This window comes from Pseudopipra pipra, chromosome 5 (assembly GCF_036250125.1).
Source record: "Pseudopipra pipra isolate bDixPip1 chromosome 5, bDixPip1.hap1, whole genome shotgun sequence".
Taxonomy (NCBI): domain Eukaryota; kingdom Metazoa; phylum Chordata; class Aves; order Passeriformes; family Pipridae; genus Pseudopipra; species Pseudopipra pipra.
Window position 1 is genome coordinate 32330600 of NC_087553.1, and position 22082 is coordinate 32352681.

At 37.7% G+C, this 22082-nt stretch overlaps 1 long non-coding RNA gene across 1 annotated transcript; it reads left to right on the plus strand.

Annotated features, from left to right (window-relative positions):
* The first annotated feature begins 343 nt into the window (after positions 1-343).
* On the plus strand, positions 344-21219 carry LOC135415284 (uncharacterized). The gene is made up of 3 exons (XR_010431051.1): positions 344-434; positions 17130-17187; positions 20698-21219. It is a non-coding gene; the product is annotated as an uncharacterized LOC135415284 (long non-coding RNA).
* Positions 21220-22082: the final 863 nt, after the last annotated feature.

Consider the following 22082-nt stretch of genomic DNA (forward strand, 5'->3'; position numbering starts at 1 on the left):
GAAAATATGCAGGTGCTGTCAGTCAAAATGTTCATAAGACTGACTGAAACTCTATAAATCAACATACAAGATTAATTCTATGCTAAAATAAGATTCTAATGTGACTTTCCATCTCTAACAACTATGGTGACATTCCTTTGCCATGGCAAACTCAGAGTGAGCAAAGAATAGTAAGCATTAAGGGAGTCATCTGCCAAGTAAGTGTCCCATCTTTGATTAAAGTAATCTTCTGACTGCCCTAGGTTTTCCTGCCTGTCTGCTGTTTCAAGGAATCGATACAGCACCTGGAAGCCAGTAAATTTTCTTATGACAGGAAGTGCATACACAAAGAGTAGAAATCAGAAGCTGCTGGATATTTTAAATAACTTCACAAGTAAATCATTTGGACTGGCCATCAAACAGATAAAGCCTAGACATTTTCAAGTGCAAAAATGGTGAGCCTTACAAAAATAAAATTACTAATAAAATTATACTCTTTGAAGAGGCCGTAGTTACCATGCCGCAGAAACTTTTTTTTTTGTCTGTGTGTTTGCTCTGTGCATGCCACTGAATTTCAATTGCTGAAGGTAACATTAGGTTTAATAACAATTACAAATGTAAGTGAACTCCTTAACGTTCCAGCTAAATTTGTATCTAATTTTGAATTAGTTGTAATGAAGTGGAGAAAACCAAACCAAAACACATTTTCCAAATACATTATTAAGTGCATGGTTTTGACTTAGTTTTTGCATAATATAATTGTGTAAGTAACTTAATGGGATTTTGCTTTCTGAAGCAAGCAAGCAGATATCAAAAGGAGCAGTAGACAATGACACAAAACTATTGTTATGTCACTTTTTTCAGTTAAATCACATCCCAAATCCTTATGATACACAGCATGTATTAGTGAAAATTTCAGCATAGGACAGCCAAAGTCTGGTTCTGGGAAACTGGTATGATTGTTTGGTAGCCTTTATCCCTGATAGGCAACTAATACAGAGCAGGGTTCCATCATCTTATTTTAATCCAGAATCCAGGTCAGACTGTGTTTTTCTTGTTAATATATCTAGGAGGTCAATAGGACTACTGTAGGAATAAGACTTTTCATTAATGTAATCAGGTGTGTGAGACTGTCCCTTTGCTAGTATGCTGTTTTCTAATTTTGCATTCATGTTTTTACTGTCCTTATATTCTCATTCTATATGTTCATGCATAGTGTTCTTCAGGGAAACTGCTGCATTAAAAAAAATACTGTCAATGACAGGAAGGATAATAAATGCTGTGATATCAGGAATGACTGAAGAAATGCCATTAGTATGAAATTTTTTGTGGTAGAGACCTTCTTTGCTAGCAACTAAAACCAGAAAGTATTGGTTACAGCTTACATGCCTTTTACGTTTCTAGGAACAAAAAAAAATTTCATAAAATTTCACAGCTGAGGAGAAAGGAATGACATCCCCAAAAGCTGGATCACATTCTCCTACCAGGTTTTCCTCAGAGGCACTTGCCCACTAAAGGAAAGCACAGTTTCAATTTCAGTGGATGCAGTTCTTATTAATAAATAAGAACTGGGTACAGCTGATAGGGTGACTCACTGCTCTGTTAATGACAGTCTGGTGTTTTGCCTTTAAAAAAATACATGCTGAATTCATTCAAACAAAACAGATTTTGCTTGCTGCTATTTTAAGGGTAGGATTAGAGGACTATGCTAATAGACAGAATTAAAGAGACACGTTTGTCCCTTCATGAGCATGAAATGAAAGCACACAATTAAAATCCCAGTGAACTATAAAATGAGTAATAGCAGATGTGGAGGTCTGTGTGTCTTGAACACGGCATAATGTGGTTGCAATCTTAGCCTTCCTGTGGATGGTAAGAAGACAACACAAAGGAAGTGTAAAATGTCATAGCTCTGCTGAAGTAAACGGAACTCTGCTTAATCACCTTAGGTAAGGATTTATCCTCTCAGCTGGAACCTTGCCACATTGCCTCACAGGTGTCTCTCCACCCCACCTGCCCGATCTTCAGCTGTCATTTACTTAGGCAGACAACAGAAATGCTCCTTCCTATAACCTGGATCCCAGGGGTATGTCTTCAAGGAAGGGAAGCTCTGATGTTCTGCGCTCCTGCTAACAGTGATGTCTGCCTCAGATCTTAGGCACACCTTTCACTGAACCACTACTCATACATATTTTACATGAGATTAAACAATATATTATTTTTTGTATTACTAACACGGAAAACATGCAGATCTAGGGAGGCAAATAATGTGCTGAAACCCAGATGCATTTTTTTTTCTGTTTTCTGTTAGCATAATTTTTTGGGGGATTTTGATTATCTGTGTCCAAGTTCCACCAAATCATTAAGCATCTCTCCTGCTCTGCTGCCTACTGATCAGTTTGTCCATTTCTGTGACCCAAATTGAACACAATCCTCCAGCTGCTGTAAAAGTATGCTCCTCTCTCCCTACCAAGATGCCTACTGAGTAATTCTGTGATTTCTTGATCTGTACTACCTCTGTGTTCTTAAATAATGCAGTTGCCTGGGGTTTTCTACTTTCACATTCAGCAGTAAAGAAAGCCCTATTTTCTTCCAGCTTTAGCTAACCAATCATTTAGTACAGGTTCATCTGAAAAGAGGGACTTTAATGTTTGGCTACAGATTGCAGTTCTTTGTCTTTGAGAGATATTTCTCAGGTTTGTCAGTAAATGTGTCTATAGTAATTATATTCTAAAATACTGGTACTTCTAAGTTAGCAGTTCAATAAATTCTATATTTTCATGAGATTTATCTAGTTGCCATCACAGGTTGATCATCTTGTTAAGTTCTAAGTGCATTTTTATTGTTTAATGAGTTCAAAGACAATTTTTAAAGGTAGGTTTTTGCTCCCCAAAGCAGGTTCAACTGGAGCAGGTTGCACAGGATCACATCCAGTCAGGTTTTAAATATCTCCAGAAAAGGAGACTCAGCATCCTCTCTGGGCAGACTATGGTCTCCACAGTACAGTTCTTTCTTATGTTCAGATGGAACTTCCTGTGCATTAAATACCTTATGTCTTAGGCTGCAGCAAAATTAAGGAGACAGTTCTGACTATATTTTGTTTGCAAATAGAGAAATAATGAACGTTTCATTTCTAGTATCATTATAATAAAATGGAGAAGATTAGATAACTTCCAAAGCTAAACCTTTTGAAAAGAAATCCTAGCCCACTAAAGACAATGAGATGACTTCCTGTACCTTGAATGGTGCTCATGTATCATTTTACTGTTTCATCAGAGTAAGTGATGCAAAACAGGCCCTTTTTTGTATACAGAGGTTTTCTGGGTCAAGAGGCAAAACATAAAAGATATAGACAGATGGCTTCAACACTTGTTATAAAGCCTGAATGTCCTTTATAATTTGAGGTAGGGAATATGTTTCATATCTGTGAGAAGAGATAGAGGAAGGGAAAGTGCTAATCTGAAGTGCAGACTTAAACCCAGTGCGACTGGAATAGTTCTTGAGAGTAATGACCTAACATGCTGTTGTGACATTTTGCCAGTTTTAAAGTAAAATAAGGGCTACACTGCAACAAATGTGTTAACTCCAGAAGGGTTAGGTTTTAATTTTCTTGAGCGTCCTGAAAGCATTTTTCTGTTCTGCATTGGCTGAAGAAGGAGAAGAAATTTTTGTCTTGTTCTAATAATCCAATGCATTCTGCAGTCAGAGTGCACTGTAACATGCCTGGAGGGATCTTTTTAGTTTTACCTGAGTTCTGCTCTTATACGAGAACATACAATAGGATTCATCAGGTTCTGAGGGGTGTGCTTTCATTTGTTGCAGTACAAAACACAAAATAAAATCTACAAAGGAAGTCTGCTGTTAGCTGGTTAGTCCCCCTGGGTATATTTGCTTCTTGTATCCATAGTTAGTTCACTTGAGATGGAGAAGCAGAGACTGGACTTGCCCCTGTTACACATAAAAGGTCCTGCACAGTTTGGCAACTGCACTTTACAGAGCCATTTCCTGCGAGTCAGTAAAAACTCTCAAAGAGAAGGAATAGTTTTGCTAAACCAGATAAGTAATACCTGCATTTACGATTTCCAGTCTTGAGGGAGTAATTTTCTCTATTCGAATTTCCATGGTATTTTAATAAAGGACACTGGATGCTGTTTGCCCCTATTCTCCCCAAGATTTCCACAGCTTTTCTCATTCAACAGAGGTTTTCAGGAAAGTTTTGTTTGTCTCTCTCTCTCTGCTGCACACACCATTCCAATGCCAGGTGGGTAAACTTCAGGTTCAGCTCCAAGCGCTTGTTTACACTGTCTTCTAGTGTGCAAGACTAACACAGAGAAGCAGATATTGGAGAAACAGCACAATAACAGCAACTAATTAGCAGAAACAATGTTGATGGGTTCTCAGTTAAATTACACTAAAATATTCGTTGTTAATTGTGTATTCTTTCAAAGTTCTAGGTTTGAAATCACCTACTAATGACACAGGAAGTACCAGGCAAGAAAGGTCTGTTCCAGCTGCCCAACAGCAGCAGCTAATGTGCTCAGATCCATTTTCAGGGATGAGGAAGCAGGTTGTTTGCTCTATTCATTCTGTGCCAGGGTTGCCAGGATGTTGAACAAGGTTGTATTTACACAAGAAGTTCTTTGCTGATGCAAGAATACTGGTGTACTCTATTAGCAAAAGGTTTCTCATGCAATCACAGACTACAATAGCAAAACTGTGGAAAGGCACTCCTCACCAGTGGGAAAATGGTGGAAGTAAACCAGGTCTTTTTTCTGTCTTAACTCTACTCGAATTAGAGAGTTCTGATTGTGCAGCTATGCTGGGGCAGAGGTATAGGGAACTGAAAGCTGCAAAATACTCCTTCCCTATTACTGTGTGCAGAGTGTGTATTTCTGAGTAAATGCATGCATGAGGAAAAGAGGTGGCAGGGTAGAAACAATGAGAGAGAGCAATAAAAATTGTCCTCTAGGAATTCTTAGAGATCTGGGATTCACTTCATGTAAATAACTGCCAATTTATATTTTGTATTGAGACGGAATTGCATCATCCCATGGAAGGATCTAGGAGGAAGGAGAATTGAGTCATTGATAACTCAGACATTAACATAAGCACATAAGCACAAGAACAAATGGGTGTAAATTGGACATGAACAAATTTAGTCTGAAAAACACAGGAAAACTGCTAACCATTAGAGGTCTAACATCCTGTAGTGGCTTGCCAGTAGAGAAATTGTAGGGGCAAGAAATGTCAGCTGTTGAGGGACTGACAGTAGGATACTGGTCACCAACGCACTTGATGACCCAGGAGGACTCTTCTAGCCTGAAGTTCCCAAAACCACTTTAGGAATTACAACAGAAAATAATAAAAATTTAGAAAGACAGAAGTACTGTTTCCTGGATGTCACATGGAAAGGAGTTTCAGCTTCAAATAATGTCTAGGTGAACAATGCTACTTCACATTGTTACTGCTGGCTACAGCTTTTTGAGCCCCTGATAATGTATAAGACCAATGTAAGAAATTAGCTTGAAATTATTTTTTAAGGAGAAGCCTGTGGCAGTTTGCAGAAGACTGTAGAGGGAGCAGTAGCCAACTGCTCTCCTCTGTCAGCAACAAGTTTCTTTACGAAAGGAAAAGAAAGCAACTGTAGATACATACAGACAGAGTTTCCCCCTTGTCCCCACTGCTGAGCCATAATTCTTGTATACCAAGTACCAGTTCTTCCTAAGCTGGATGTAAACTCATTACTGATGAAGAGAGAGGCATCTACAGGAGTAGGGACATGACCCAGGTGTTATCAGGTATCTCAGGACAAAAATGCTCCTCTCTGCCTGTCGTTGCTGGTTCTTAGAACCAGTTTTCCCTAATTCACAATTTCCGACTTCCTAGTATTGCTAAGTATTGTGGAAACAATGGGTAAACAATTTGAGCCTGTCCTGCAAGACTGTTGTTCTTTGGTTTATAGTTATAGAGCCTTTTAAAACACCACTGCCTTTTACAGCAAAAATTACATACATGCTACAAGTGATGTGAATCACATTAATTATATGCCAATTCAAATGCTGCCATAGTATCTCATGTAGTGGTAATGCCACCATCTGGTGGTTGCATCACTGTCAAAAGGAATTCTGACAGATTTGGTATTAGGTTTTGAGCTGTCTCTGCTCAGGGAGAGCAGAAATCCCGGTTTAGATTTAGAGATTAGGACTCCCTGTAAATCATTTCTCCTGGACAACATTTCAGTTTGTGAGTGTGCCAGATAGGCCCAGAAATGGAGAGTAGGAGACACCAGAATGAATGTCTTTTTTTTTTTGTGATCTGATTTTATTACTGAGAAGCTGAGAAGCTTGTGATGTTAAGACACTTCTAACATGAGCTATATTTATGGTTGCCTTTTTTTCAGGAGGACGTGGTAGGACAGAGTCACAAGATGACTTCTGTGCGAAACATACAGTGACCATCTGCACATTTCTTGAACATGAAGCCTCTCCCTCCTTCTCTTTATATGCTTCCTATGGTCTTGAGAAAGGACAGGTCTGACACTGGCAGGAGCTTATTGTCTCCCTACGAGATACTCTTTAGAGTATCTTGCCTTTCTCTTGTAATTTTTTTTGGCTATAAATGTCACTTTTTTCCAGAGAGACTTTTGTTAGGGTGCAATTCTAAAAGCATCCTTCTGATATTGCTTAATGAGTTTTGTTATGATTGTCACCATGTTCTAGGCCAAGTAAAAATGTTCTTGAAATAAGTAAAAAACCCCAATTATTCTGTTCCTGCATTTCAGAAGGGCAGCAGAAGAACAGAGATAACTGCAGTAAAGACACTTGGATTTACCCTAGGACAGAAGAGAGAACAGTAAATCTTTATGCTTATGCTTGTAAAGAAAGAAATTAGTAATAAAATTTGAGCAAGCCAGAGGCTTTTATGCCTTTTGACTGAAGAACTTACAGTTTACCTCATTTTTGAAAACCAGATTTGTGATTAGGTTGTTTTGTGTTGTAGTTCAGACCTGAAGTTCACAGCAAAATGAATTTGTGTTCTAAAGTAAAGTTCTGCTCTGTATAGCAGAACAGAACTGCAGAATGAGATATTCTGTATAAATTGTGGAAAATTTAAAATGAAGCTTTGATGCATTTCAGCAATATGTTATATGGAGCAGCTCGTCTGTGTGCTGCAGAAAGTCAAGTTTTTTTATCTTCTTCCAACCACTTTTTATTATTTTCAATTACATTTAAAACTCTTGGATACAGGGTCTCCTTCTCCTCACAGACTTGTATGGTGCTTAGTCCAAGGGATATCAATCTCTGCTGGGATCCCTTGGCAGTATTACTATGTGAGACAGGTGCTCTTATCTTGCGCAAATTGCTTTGACAGCTACAGCAGCCTGTTCTTGGCTCTCCCTCTTTCCTGAGTACTTCTTGGATGCAGATAGGGGAATGAATGCATTTAGGAACTCCATCCATGTGCATTAAATCCCATGAGGTAAAATAGCTAAGATGCATTGATGGCAGGGTCTGATGCTTCAGGGGAGCACTGGAGACATAGTAGAGTGCACGTAGGACATCCTGCCTCATCATGTACACATCCAGTCAGCAAAGTTGGTCATCCAGGTCTAAATAAGATTTGAAAATTGTGCAAATCAAAAAAGAGAGCAATTAATACATAATTTTCTATTGAAGTCCTCCTGCTTTTATGCAGTCATGAGAAAGCACAGTTGTTAATGCATGTCAGATTTTTTCAACTGGCCACTCAACTTCTTCCTGCACCTCAGATCTCTCTGTTCCTAAGTCAGATCCATATGTTACAGCCAGCGAGAAAGGCTGGAGCTATGTGACTGAAATACAGCAAACACCCTTGAAACTGATTTTTCCTCTCCATTGTCAGAAAACACCAGGTTGCTTAAAAGATCATACCAGGAATTGCAAACTTCTTCCCCACTATCTCTTTGTCACTCATTGATTAAATGCCCTAGCCTGGGCTTTTGCAATGGCTTAAAACAAGGATTGACATGAAAATATTTTGTCAAAGGATAACCTTCTCATTCCAGGCATTTTTAGCCTCACACTGATATTGGTTTCAGCTGCAAGAGGTTCTTGGAATCCCTGAGCTACTCTCTCTTGGTATTCATTGCCAATGATGCCAATGGCAAGCCTGTACCCTGCCACTCCATGTCTGGTTCTTCCCAACAAAACCAGCGTGCAGCGACACCTGCTAGCAAACGAATGGAGAAAAAATGCCCAGAGAGCAGGTATTTTCACTTGCTATGTGTAAGGACATCTGTCAGCTGCCTGGCACCTAAATGTTTACTGGCTAGCATATGTGCCTGGTTGAAGACTTAATTGTCTATCACTATTATTAGTTACTAGTTATTGAGTGCCAACAATGTGTTCCCTGCCCTACAGTAGGAGACACAGTTTTCTTATCTTCAAACAGCTCTCAGGAAACTATAATGAGAGAAGATAAATAATAAAAAATCATAAACTATTTGGTTGGGCTTAACTCTTACACAAACAGAATTCCTCCTCTGCTTTCCCACTGTGTTTGTCTTTCAGTAGATTCCCCTAAAAAATGCAGGAAAAATGGATTTATACAAGTGTTTATAATGTGCCATCCTGTTTTATTTGCTTCTAAGCAGTGTCTAGGATTACTGTATTGTCTAAATATGCATAAGAAGGGTTTTCAAGCCACAGGAATTTCAAGCTTTCTTGTTACCTAATCCTTCTCTCTATATCATCTAATTAACACTGGTTCTATCAAGACTTTCAGACTCCACAGAGAACAAAATATTGCTCCAGGGCCATGGGGACATGCTGTGGAGCAAGACAATCTGTGTCCTCTAACCACAGGAGATAAACTCACCTGCAATCTCCCCCCACCTGAAGCTTCTGGAAAAAACCCATCACAGTAAAGAATTTCTGAAGTGATTTTTAAATGCATGGTAGGTTTGATATTGCATTACTTCTACGTGTCACATTAGCCTTAATAGGAGTATGTTACTAAATAATTCAATAATCACATGAATTTCAGATTCTGTTTGACTGAAGACTATATGAAAGAGAATAGATTGAGTAAACAATCTAGTCGCTTCTTTGGCAAAGTAGGTTTTGTGCCTAGAGTACCTAAGAGCCGCAGTAAGCAAAAATAAAATTAAAAAAACCCTATGCATTGAGAACCTTCAATCACCTTTTAGCTGAATGTCTAGGGCTTCATATGTTCATATCGATTAACTTAATGCCTGAATGTGGTCATAAAAATAAGTAAGCTGCATGTGGCCCAAAGTCCTTTGGAAAACCAGGACTTATGCTCTTCATACACTCCAGAAATTTAAAGTCCAGTTTTAATATTCTGAGGCATAATGGGATGGTTGGCCTGAAATGGGTCACTAAACAAAGACTGCTGTCAGGTCTCTCCAACAGCTACAGTTTCAGTCTTCAACTTTCCACTGGCTGAAGCTGGGCATCTTACTGATACTGAGTACAGTGTGTCATGTAGGATACTCTCTGCTTTGCTCAGATAGTGCCCAATTATCCACTCAAGTGCGTACCTGCCATAGACAAGAGTGTAAAGACCTATAGGAAGAGGCTACTGTGGAAAATAGTAGTAATGTAGTTATGATACACATCACCAAGTCCACAAAAACAGTGAGGGTAGAATTGAGAAGTATATTCTGTTCTGTGTTCAAAAATAATTTTTAATAATCAAAATGTGCATAAAGCACTTCAGGAGATTTAACTAGCAATTAGTCTTCAGAGGTGTCCATATTATTTTGTCCTCAGAAGTTTAAGAATTTCTGATGACAGCCTGTCCTCACAAGAATTGCTTTGCATAGAAGCAGATAGTATAAATAAAAATTATTATAGTCATTATTTTCCTAGGCTTTGCTCTGATTTTGGCAAGTGCATTTTCCATGAATTTACTTCAGTTGAGGTTTTACACAAGTGGTATATGTGTGTCACATCCTGGATTTTCATTAGAGTATTGTTTTACTGAGCAGCATGGTTCCTAAATTCTCATATCTTACATACAAAACCACACATTGTCAGAGAGAATTGGATGATGTATTTATGTACATGATGTATACTGTTCATATTTCTCCATGTCCTCACAAGGCCAAACAAGATGGAAATTGGCCTGAATGTCTTTGTCAGAGATCCACTTCATGTATGAATGTGAGAAATACAGTTGGTAGGTCTAATTCCTACATCATCTTTTCAGGTGGCAGTCTGTCAGAAGAGAGCTCAGATGGTGGACAGCCTGGGGTCCTATTTGTAGGTTACTTTCAGACTAGAATAAAAAAAAATTGTCCCTGCAGCTGTACAATGTCCTTCTTCCAGGTATTTAGTATAAACTCTGGGGGACGAGACCTCTCCATCCTTTCCCCATCACTGTGCAGGGCTCTGGACTCCAACAGAGGAGTTTGCTGTGCAGACTGTATGTTGAAAATAGCGGATTGATGAAGTTTGTCAGTCAGCTTGATATGAACTTGAAGAATAGTTTTAATTTGAAAAATAATTATTAAAGGTCGATTCACAAAACAGCTGGATAAGAGAAGGCTTTAAGGTGTCTCAACAGCAGTCAACCAAGATACATGAGGTGGTTGCTGAGCAGACATAGCAAGGCTGTTCTGAAAATGCTCTTAGCACTAGGCCACTAAGGTTACAACCCAAGCTACTCAGCAGCCAGCTTTGGAGAACATCGTGGGGGGCAGATCCCATTTGATGGAGGCATGTGATACTTTTTTGTTTCTCTCTGGATTCATGGCGCGAGTTAAACTGTTCAATTTGGGCAGGTGTCAATTAACTAAAGAAAATGCCCACATACTTTAAGCATCCTAAATGTGACCATGACATTCACATCCTCTCTGTATCAATTTAAAGAATCCAGGTGAAGTGAAACACCTACAATGAGAAATATTTAGAATTATTAGCCATCAAACATTGCCAAGTGATTATAGCTGTTCCTGGAAATGTTATGAGGCACTTGAATTCCCCTCTGACAGAAGAAGGAAATGAATTTGTATTTACTGCTTTCTGGCAGGCTACTCAGCAGTTCAACTAGTAAAGATGAATTGTACCAGCTCTCTGTAGCTTCTGTAAAACTTACTCCACGTCTCTCAATACCCCAAACTTAGTTGTCTTGATGATTTTTGGACACCTTTCAGAAGTAAAAATCACCTTTTCCTTTCATGCAAGCCCAGTCTTAAGTGTGTAGTGTTTAGTCTGTGATGTTGCCTTTCCCTTCTTGTACCTCCAGCGGGAACTGCACGCTTATAAGAAGAGTGCTTTTCACGTGGACCTGTGAAAAAAGCTGGGAGCATGGATTTATTGTTCTATATCCTCGGAGACATAACAGCATGGGCATGCTTTTCCTTCTTCCCAAGATGATTATTTCTTATTACTTCTCACTCAGCCACAAAAGACTATAAAACTGTCATTCTGATCCGACGACTAAATCTGCCAGTGAACCAGTACTAATATACCTGCAGATGACTCCTGCCTCAGTTATGCATTTCTGGTGTGCTTACAGCTATTACTTACCTACTGCTTTGGCACTATGTACTGCCATGTAAGCCAAACCCTTGCCCTATCAACTTAAAAAGATTTCCTGAGGCTCAGCAAGCTTAAGGATCCACCTGGTGGCAGATGATCATATTCTTGCTTTTCCCATATGATTCATACTTCCTGAACCTTAGTAATTTTGGACATTTCACAAAAAAAAAGTACTAACATGGCATTCATACAGGCCTGTTTTGGAGTTGAAATAATGCAAAAAGGTTAAATTATGAAAAATATCAAAGTTGTTTTTCTTTAACATGGCTGAAAACAGACTACTTTCTGAAATTTCTCACTAAGCTTCTAAAATGCTGGACATGGATTTCTTTTTTATTCATAATAAAACCATAAATACTCTAATTGAGAACGTTCTTTATCCTGTTATAGCAAAACAAAAATTATTCCATTAAAGAGATTTTCTTTTTAATTATTTAATTAGATAGTTTATTTATTTATTAGTATTTGAAGACAGTTGTATTTCCCAATTTTAGTTTTCAAAACAACTCACACCAAACTATATCAGATAAGCATTTTTAGACTGATCCTGCTGTGAATAGTTAGAATCTGTCCATTTACCTATACATTTAGTCTTTAAATCTGAAACGGAAGGAATTTGCAACATAATGATTAACATAAATTTATTTCTCTTAATTTACTCAAATTTATTTGCATTCTTTCAAATATGAAGAGACGACTAGGTAATTAATTGAAAGAACCAAAAAAATCTTAGCTAAGTGAAATGAAAATAGCAGTACAAAACTGGGTAAAAGCGCCTAGGTGAGGTGTGCTAAAGCTTTATTTCATTTGCCTACTTTCCAGTTTTATTCATAGACTTATCTAGACTTTCTGTCACTTTTGACATGACGCTCACTGAAAGCTTCATCACTGCATGAATGCAGTGCTTGGTAGAAGCATAATTAACTTGTCTTATGAACTAGTGCTACTGCAATGACAGTTCTGTACTGTTACTATGCTTCGTCCAGACTAATTTGCTAAGGAGAAAAATTGTCAGTGTAACAGTATATGTGATCCTATTATTATTTCACTTCTGTTATCTGTGCTGCAGAATGATAAAGCTTATTGGGATTACATCACAGGGTAACCCATCTGTATTTCTGCTCCTGTAGGGTTCTTTCTGGAAGTACTCAGACACAGCTTGCCTATCCATGTTCCTCAAAATACCTTACAGTTTTGTGGCCACCCTCACTGCTGTTCAGAATCCGTGGATTTAGGGTTCTCAGGCCCTGCGTCCTAGAGTGGCATTCAGCTTTTATAACTTGATAGACAGGTGCCAGAGCACAGAGTTTCTGAGTAAGCATGGCAAGCCCAGCCTATCAAATGTGCCATGCATACACACAGATACAGATTGCAGATATATGCTTGGGGTGCTCAAGGTCTGGGAAAACTGGTGCTTCCAGCAGCATAACTGCAGTCTTCGCTGGTGTTATATTTGTGCAAATAAGAAGTATTTGGGGGATATAATTTTCGTTTCTGCCCAGGGAAACTTCTGCGCAGAGATCATTAATTCTTTTCCCATGGCTGAGATCATTCTGTCCACAGTTCTTTTACCAGGAAATATCCGTCTGTCTTAAGACTGATACATACTCCAGTGGGTTAAAGTTGAATGACAGAGTATGATCTCAATCTCTCTGATGGACATTGTTTTTCTTGAAGAGGGAAGACTTAGCTTTTTCATAAGCAGTTCCTTAATTCTGGAACATTTCACAGAAGGACACCAAGTCCAAACCTACTATAGTTTAGGAGCTGTTAAGAGGCAATCATGTTCAAAGGGAGGCTGATAATAAGACTAAATAACAATACATGCTGGCCATTTTTCATTTATTGCCCTGTATAAATCAGAGCCTGTAGATGACTGATTTTATCTACGTAAATCTACAATCCTATTATTTCTCTCCATTTCCTCTCAGGTCTATATTTTATTTAGGCTATATGTCCTCCTGTTTTCTTTTTCTGTTATATTTAAAAAGATTTTTTCCCCCTTTTTTGACTTAATTTTCTGTCTTAAGTGTAACCTCACCTGAGGGAAATACTGCAATAAGGAGAAAGGGTGATTAGGTGATGTTACAGCTTGATCGTTATCAGCTTTTCTTCGACTTTTCTCAAGAATTCTATTGCTGTGCTGGAAGATGTTAATGACTGCCATAAAGTTTGTCTTTGATCTGCAGAAAATTCCAAGCCTCATTAATCCCGTTATGGCACGCACCCTTCTTTCAGTCTGAACGCCAAGCAGCAGCTAAGCTCCTGTACAAAGTAAAATTGCTGAAAATAGAATTCACCACTCAGGCACTTATCCTACAAAGAAAAGCTGAAGTATGAACTAATTTGTGGAGAACAAAGAGCTTTCTGGGAAATTATTATGTATTCACTGACTGAGGCATCAACTGATAGAAGCTATGTGTTTAGAAACAATCACAAAGCTGGGAAAAAACATATAGGCAATGTGGGTGGCCCAGGGAGAAAGCCAAGAGAAAAAGCTTGTTGAGCAGAGTACCTACTGAAAAAGTAGAGCTAGATTACTGAGCAAGGAAATAACCTTCTGCTCTTTGTTCCTACCACATTCAGTGAAATGGAGCTTAGAGTATATTCTTTGCAAATACACGGTATTTCATCAGAGAAACTTCAACTGCTCCAAATCACAGTTTCTCCTATGAAAACGAACATGTCAAGATTATAGCTGGTGGCTAAATGTTGGGATAGGACAACAGTTGATTGAAAATGGGAGATATTTTATAAAGTTTGCTTGTTTGCTGAGATAGTACACTTTTTTTGATCTTGAGAATCCCAGTTCATGTCCGTGACTGCCTTAGTGAGGCTTAGGGAATTGAGGCATCATGCAGCTCAGATTGCCTTTCCTGTCAGATGTATGATCCCCATGACTGAGCTGGTGAATAACCTAATTCTAGTAAGTTCGGTGAATTTCTCCTTAGCTCTCACAATCTTTGCAAAGTTAGTTCCCACTTTTATTGCTGTATATGGTGAAGTAAGATTAGAAGATTGTAAATCTGCACTGAGTTGAGCCTAAGACTAGATAGAGGTGTTTCAGGCTCCTGAGCTGGTGTGGTCAGTGTCAGAGCCCTTTTGAATAAACTCAATTGATCTAAAGAAGTTTTTTCTGTCAATGGGAAATGGGTCACTGGTGGTGTTTTATTAGGCCACAGTTTAATGATAGCACTTTAAAAATCTGATGATGCCTCTACCAACACAAGGATTTTTCCTAAATTGTATAATAATTTAATGAACGAAAGGATTTTTCAAGCTAAGAATTGTAAGGAAACATTCCTGGAATTTCTTTCAAATTTAATAAACTATTGATATTATTTTACTTTATCACAAATGGCTTTGGGACTAATTTATGTTCTACATATATCTTTATTGTCTGTAGATTCATACATTTATTTTTCCATTTATCAGTTTGTCTTTAGACTGATAAGTTATGAAAGAATGTTCAAAGTCCTTGTTAGCTAATATCATCAGTGCTTTCTTTCATTTGGGTCTGCTTATATGCGTTTAACCTCTTAAGCCTGAAAAAAAAAGTCACTGTAAGGATCTACCATTGCTCCATTCATACTGATCTTTGACCCATTTCCATCAGAAAGAGAAATTGCTAATACAGGTAATACGTATCTGGATCCAGACTTGAGTCTTTTTGGATTTAAAAGCAATATCTTGAAAAATATTTGTATCTTTCAGTTAGTTACAAGACACCTTTTGGAAAATTTTGCTGTCATGAGATCAGAATGGGAATTATGTCTTTTGATTGTAGTATATAAAACAAACATTCAGGAAAAAACACGTTAATTGCTAGCTATCAATTGTTACAGCTATTGGATTTTGAAGTGCTGTATCTCATCTCTTTTGAATTCCTACTCAAAAGAAAGCGTACTAAAAACCAGAATCACAAAGACCGTCTGTAATATTTTTAATTTTTATAGACTTGGCAGGAGACTTAAGGTCTGAAAGGAAAAGCTACCCTGTGATACATCTTTCCTCTGCCTTCCACCTCACCACATGCCAGTGAGCATGTAGGCTGTGTAGTTTGGGGAGTTTGCTCCACTGCAGCCTTCTCAATACCTATTCTGCACAGGGAAAATCAACCTACTTGGCACTATCTTAGCCTATCAGAAGTGCAAACTTCGCTTTGGAAGTTTCTAACAGACTGCACTTTATTTTGGCTAATTTTATTGCCAATTAATTTTTATTTGTAAAACATAGAAAAGGACATATAAAATATGCCAATGCCTTACGTAAATATAACTCAGCTATCTAAGCTGACCTGCTGCTGGAAAATCTCAGTAACTGCAGTCCCTCCCTTCATCATTTTCTCATCCCCAAAGTAATAAAAGAGGAGTTAGAACAGCAAACACCTGGCATGTTGGTCACACAGCATGACTTTATATTGTAGTCATCTTGTCAAGGAGCTGAAAATAGCATTGTGCTGTGGTGTTCGCTACTGCTTCAGGAAGAAAGACAATAACCAGCATTTGGCAGCAGCCTACACACTAACTGTGACTGATACAGAAGTATTCCACAAATTGTTTCCCTGCTCTCATCTTGAAAACATTCACCCTGCATCCCCTAGCAATGTATCACTAAGACCCACCCTTGTCTCCAAGTAAAAGGTGGTGGGTATTCACTGTGCTGCACGCAAACATAAAGTAGTCTTTCATATAGCAACACTCACTCGAGCTTTCAACAAAATAGTGCATAAAATTAAATTAATTCTAGCACGTTCAGTGTGCCATATAAATTCCAGGAAAGAATGGCACCAAGAAGCTTTTTCTGACTGAATTGAGGTCAATCACGAGCAGATAGGAATTATGATACATAATTATTGGATTACACAGCAATCCAGGAATACAAGATTTAAAATAGAAATTTGGACAAGAAACCTTACTCAAAGAGAATTTTTGAAGATCAAGAGGGTGGAGAGTGTTGCTGCTAATCTGGCATCACACAGGATTATGGTTATCATAGGGATTAAAAAGAAGTCAGGAAATAGCAGGATGTTAAACACTGCAGAGCTGCTTCTGTGTGGGCGACAAGGGCGGCGTCATCAGCATAGAGCAGCTCCCGGACAAGATGGTTTAAGGTCTTGGTGTGGGCCTTCAGTCACCTTACGTTGAAAAGGCTTCCATCAGTACAGTATCAAATGTAGATACCATCCTGATCCTCGAGGTCTGCCGTGGCCCTTTGGAGCATCATGCAAGAGAAGTGTAGGGAACAGAACAAAGGTCTCTGTGTAACCTTTGTTGACCTCACCAAGGCTTTCGATACTGTGAGCAGAAAAGGTCTATGGCAGATTTTGGAACGCTTAGGTTGTCCCCACAAATTCCTTAAAATGATCATCTCACTCCAGGAAGATCAACACGGCCAAGTCAGACATGGCAATGCACTTTCTGAGCCCTTCTAATAACTAATGGTGTGAAACAAGGCTGCATTCTCACACCAACCCTATTCACAGTTTTTTTCATTCATATGCACAGCTAACACAATAATCAGTGGACTAACAGTACTTGTACATTTTTGGGTTTGGGGAACTGCATATTTCATTACAAATATTTTTGTGTCACATTACCTCAGCAGAGCTCTCTGGGTTACCTTCTGCAGAAATACATTGGAAGTTACAAGCACACTGAAGGTAAGAGGACTAGGGCACAGTAACAGGTGTATTAGCAATATTTATTCAAATTTGATGTTGGTTTGGCAATTCAAATGTACAGGGCCAGTCGACTTACATTCACTAGCCTGAGGTTGAGGTAATCTGCAATCTGAGTATATTTACTAAATTTAGGCATACTAGGAACAAATAAGGATTCTGAGTGCTAATATTGTAACAGTTTTCCAACAGTCAGGTAAGATGCCCCAGACTGGAGAATTATCAGTACTCCACTGATAGCAAAATATATGTATAATCAGTACAACTACATGTTATGTTATGGAAAATGGTCAAACAACTATTTTTTTAATTCACTAAGGAGATTACTTCCATGCAAATTTCATTACTTATCAAACTCATAGTCTGCTTGGATGTATTCTGGACACTTGAGTTAGTACTATGGTGTTCTAATTAAAAAAATAACATTATACAGGGTAAATCAAAGATACCTCATTATATACATTAAGAACGAACTAACTGCAGGCCCATCAAAACAATCACCCAAGGGAATTGCCTACAAACAGAGATACTTCTACTGAAGTTTTGCAGAAACTCTGCAGAACACCAGGCAATACTTTCTTCTGCTGGGGATGAGAAACAATGGGCGGAGTGGTAATTAAGGAAGAGGGTAGGACAGTCATACAAACCAACTTGGACTGTGTAGTAAAATAAATCCCTGTTAAACAAAATATTAGTGCAGTCAGGGGAAAATTTTTCCTCCTCTGTACCATGTTGGTTATGCTGCACAGGGTAGGGCATAAAGAAGTGCCTCAGAAACAATTCAAGGACTGAAGAAAATGGAAAGACCGTAAAGATTCAGATTTAACTTATTAAAAGAAGATGAGAGAGTATTTACTTACAGAGTGTAAGTATCAAAAGTAAGAAGAAAATAATGGTTACTGGAGGGTTTTATATTCTAGCAGAGAACAGTATAATGAGAAACCAGGAATGCAAGATAAACCCAAAAAATATTAAACTGGAATTTTTTGGCAAACACTGAAGTTGATTCCCTTGGAAAAATTTTTCGAAGGAAAATGTCAATTTATCTATTTTTAATATATTTTTATTAATATTTGACTTGGGCCTGATGCTGAAATGATTAGAAAAATATTAAGATTTTTGCAATAACTGACTTCTTTTCTAGTCAGAACCTTTTCATTCATCACAGATGATGCCTTAACATACTGTTTCTACACAAACATTTATTATGTATGTACTTTTAATGCAGTTTTCTTGTCTGAATTGCCCTTTTGAACAGGCTATTAGGTGGTAATCATAGTGGTAGGGCCTGATCTGTATTTTTAATTTAACAGGAAAAATTTAGTCTGATCTCCTGTGTTTTCTTTCACTTACATGGACAAATTTTATTTTTTTCTATTTTCTCTCTTTTTTTCTTTCTTTTTTTTTTTTTTTTTTTAATTGTGACAGGGAACTAGCAGTAGTAAAACATGGTGGAAATTTTTGTAAAATGAAATTTTAAGCAACAGTTTTGCTAATGTATTAATTTTTCCCAAGGGTCTTCTCAGGTGGAAAATTAAAACCTGATTGCTAAATTGGTGTAAAATATGATGATATGCCTTGTATGCTACCATTTATTGGTGTTTGGCAAAAAGGCAACTTCAGATAGAGTAAATAGTAGATGTGTAAAATTAAGACATTTAGAAAGATGATGAAGAAAGAGCAATCTGTGATGAAGTGGAATAGAGTTTGCCATGTTTGAATTCTATATGATGCTCAGGCTCATTATTTTTCCCCCGTGAAAATCAAGAAGATTTCAAATAATTATGTTTTAGCACATTATATATGCTGGAACAAGAGAAGAAGAGAGAAATATCTCGTAACTCGTGTGTGCATGACTTTTTACAATTTTTTGGAGATTCTAACTTCTTTAATTGCCTCACTAACCAATCCATCACTTCTGCAGATTTTATTTGCTAAAATAATATAAATTGAAGAAAATCAGCTCTGGCACAGTACATTCTAGAATATGAAGATATAAACACACTGGAAAGCAGCTACTTGAATCAGAGTACTTAAGCAGTCATGGCTCAAACTTGTCATTTAAGATTGATGATCACTATTTGTGCTACTGGAATATGAGCTGAATATACTTATACAGCTGCTTGCATTGACTCCTTCTGGGGGCTGGAACCGTAAATATGTAGGTTTCTAAATGCCTGGGACAGCAAAAATGAATGTTGTGCCTTGTGCCTCTTCCAAATTTTGGTTTATTGATCCTAGATTACATAGTGAACGGCTGCAGAGCAGCAGACAAATGGGACTTGACACTTCGCTCTGTGGGATTTGCTCTATGAATCAGTTAACGGTAGAGGAAACTTCTACCTAATTGATTTTTAGTTTATTGCAATTTCTTCTTGGACTATCACAAAAACATACCAGTATAACTCTGTCATCTTGAGTAATTCTGGGAGAGAGAAAGGCTGAAAAGTTAGGAAGGGTGATTTACCATGTAATTCCTAAGGGTGAGTCTCTTCTGCTTGGAGAGAGAGAGACAACACCCAATAAAAAAGCTCATTTTGCCACTCAGAACTCATAACCTTAGTCTGTCAACAATAATACTTAACATTTATATAAAGCTGCACTGTCATTAGCTAATTAATTCTTACAACACCACTGGGAGATGAGTTACCAAACACCTTTAGAAAGACTTTCTTTTTAATACCTCTGGTGATCTTATATGCTGAAATGCACAGGTGTAGTGGTTTGAATCTTGTTTAATGTATTTAAAACAATAAGAAAACACAGTATGCGAGTAATCTATATCTGAATTTTTTTTACCATAGAACTTTAATTTTTCTGTCAGCATACTTAGGGCGTTCACACACACACCTGAATTCCGTGGCAGAGATTTAATATATGTGATTATGTGATCAATGCGTGGGATATTTGCTTTTTTGAAGCTTAAAAAGTAGCCTGTAAGAATTCAGTAATTGTCTTTAATTGAATTTAGAGCTGATTTGTTCTCTGTGTTAGTTTTAAAATAAATTCAGGAAATCCTTTAATGAGATATCCATAGAAAGTGCTTTTCAGGCAAACACCTCTGATTTTGCTTGCATGTATTTAGAAGCAGCCAGCAATGCTATACTAACATGACAAGCATGTGAGCTGATTAACAAGCATGATTTAAGTCTGAAGGTTTCAAGAGTTTAAAAAAAAGCAGGTGAAAAATTAATCTGGAAAACATTTCCACAGAACATCAGTAAAGAGGTTTCAGATTTTTTTGAGAGACTATCTTATTCTAATAAAGGATGTCTATGGCAAGAGGTAACCAACTAGCACTATTCTGTAAGATCTTTTTTTCATTTGTATTGTATTACTCTGTGTGTTTCGACACACTGGTCTCTTTTACTCATCTTTGTCATTTATAAAAGGTCTCAAAGATAAGTCTACTTCTTTATTTAATGAAATATTTTCTACTTTCAGTTGCAAACAATAAATGATTGATACATCATGGCTTTTTTTTTCCTTTAGGAATGCCAGTTTGTCTCTACTGGAGCCAGCAGTGTCTGCCAGCTCCCTGCTCAGCACAGGAGTAGCCAGAGGGCTGGGATGGATGCATCGGTAATGCAAGATGTGGACTGTTTGTTTGGAGAACTCAAATGAAATGAGGCAGTATGATCAAGATAAAGCTTTTAATGATGTTTGCCTTATTATAGTTATGAAGGCTGTCTATTGATTCTTCTTCTCATTTACTCAAATTGCTAAGTCGTTTTCAAGTTCTTCCTACAATTAACATGAATGAAGCTGCCTGTTGTCTGGCTAGAAATCTTTGCTACTCAATCTTCATTCATTAAAAGCTGTCATGAACAGTGGTCAGGCACATCAGAGGTGCTTAAAATGTATACCATACCTATATAGTAAATGATAAATAAAATGTTTTAGAAAAGACTAATTTATTTTAGAATTTAATTGGTGCAGAACCTGACAACTTTTCTTATGACAACAGAACAGAGTCTCAGTGTAATTCGAACAATAAAATGGAATGCAAAATTTTTTACTGTGTCAACCTGAGTTTCTGCCATCTCTTGTTTTAAAAGTTGCTGTGGTCTCATCAGCTTCAGCATAGCTATTCCTAGAGAGGGAGTAGCTGTGTATGAGGGCATATGTAAACGGAGTTTTTCTCAAAATCCAAATGAAGTTGAAATTATTTGCTGACGGTTTTCCTTAACCACACTTGTGAGAAGAAAATATGCCATGTGAGAATGATTGCGCAATGGTAGTTCCACAAAGTAATAAAATAACCCTCTGTTTAGTGATTTGATCCTTTCGTCTGCCTCTATACAATTACCAGGGCTATGTAGTGCCTAATTCTTTAGCTTCCATGAAATTGTTCCTGATATGTCCTGTGGTGTTGAGGGTGGACTATATGATGTCTGGGGGTCCCTGACAAACTAAAAGCATTTATGATTCTGTAAAGATAAACCAGTCAAAACCTCTGAAATTTGGTAGTATCTAGGAGATATTGTCCCCAGTATTAGGGCTTTCAAAAGCTCAGACCCTCAAACAGAGCAAATATTCACATTTGACTTTTTCATTGTCTGTCTCTTTACTTTGGTGATACTTACTGGAATATCTTCTTTTCTCTTTTCCTGCTCCTTACATTTTCTGACAAGAAACTGGACAAAGAAGCCTAAAAGATGTTGATAGTGTCTGTAAAGATCAGAGATGGAAAAGTAGTGTGGATATTAAAGTCCCCTGATCCTTGTATAGCACAAATTATTGCTGGGTTTGGGTGGAACAACTCAGCTATTACTTATTCTCAGAAGCATCATCCAGCATGACCTCCATGCCATACCTCACTGGCACCACGCAACATACCCAGTCAGGCATTCCTGACTTTTTCATTCCCCCTTTTT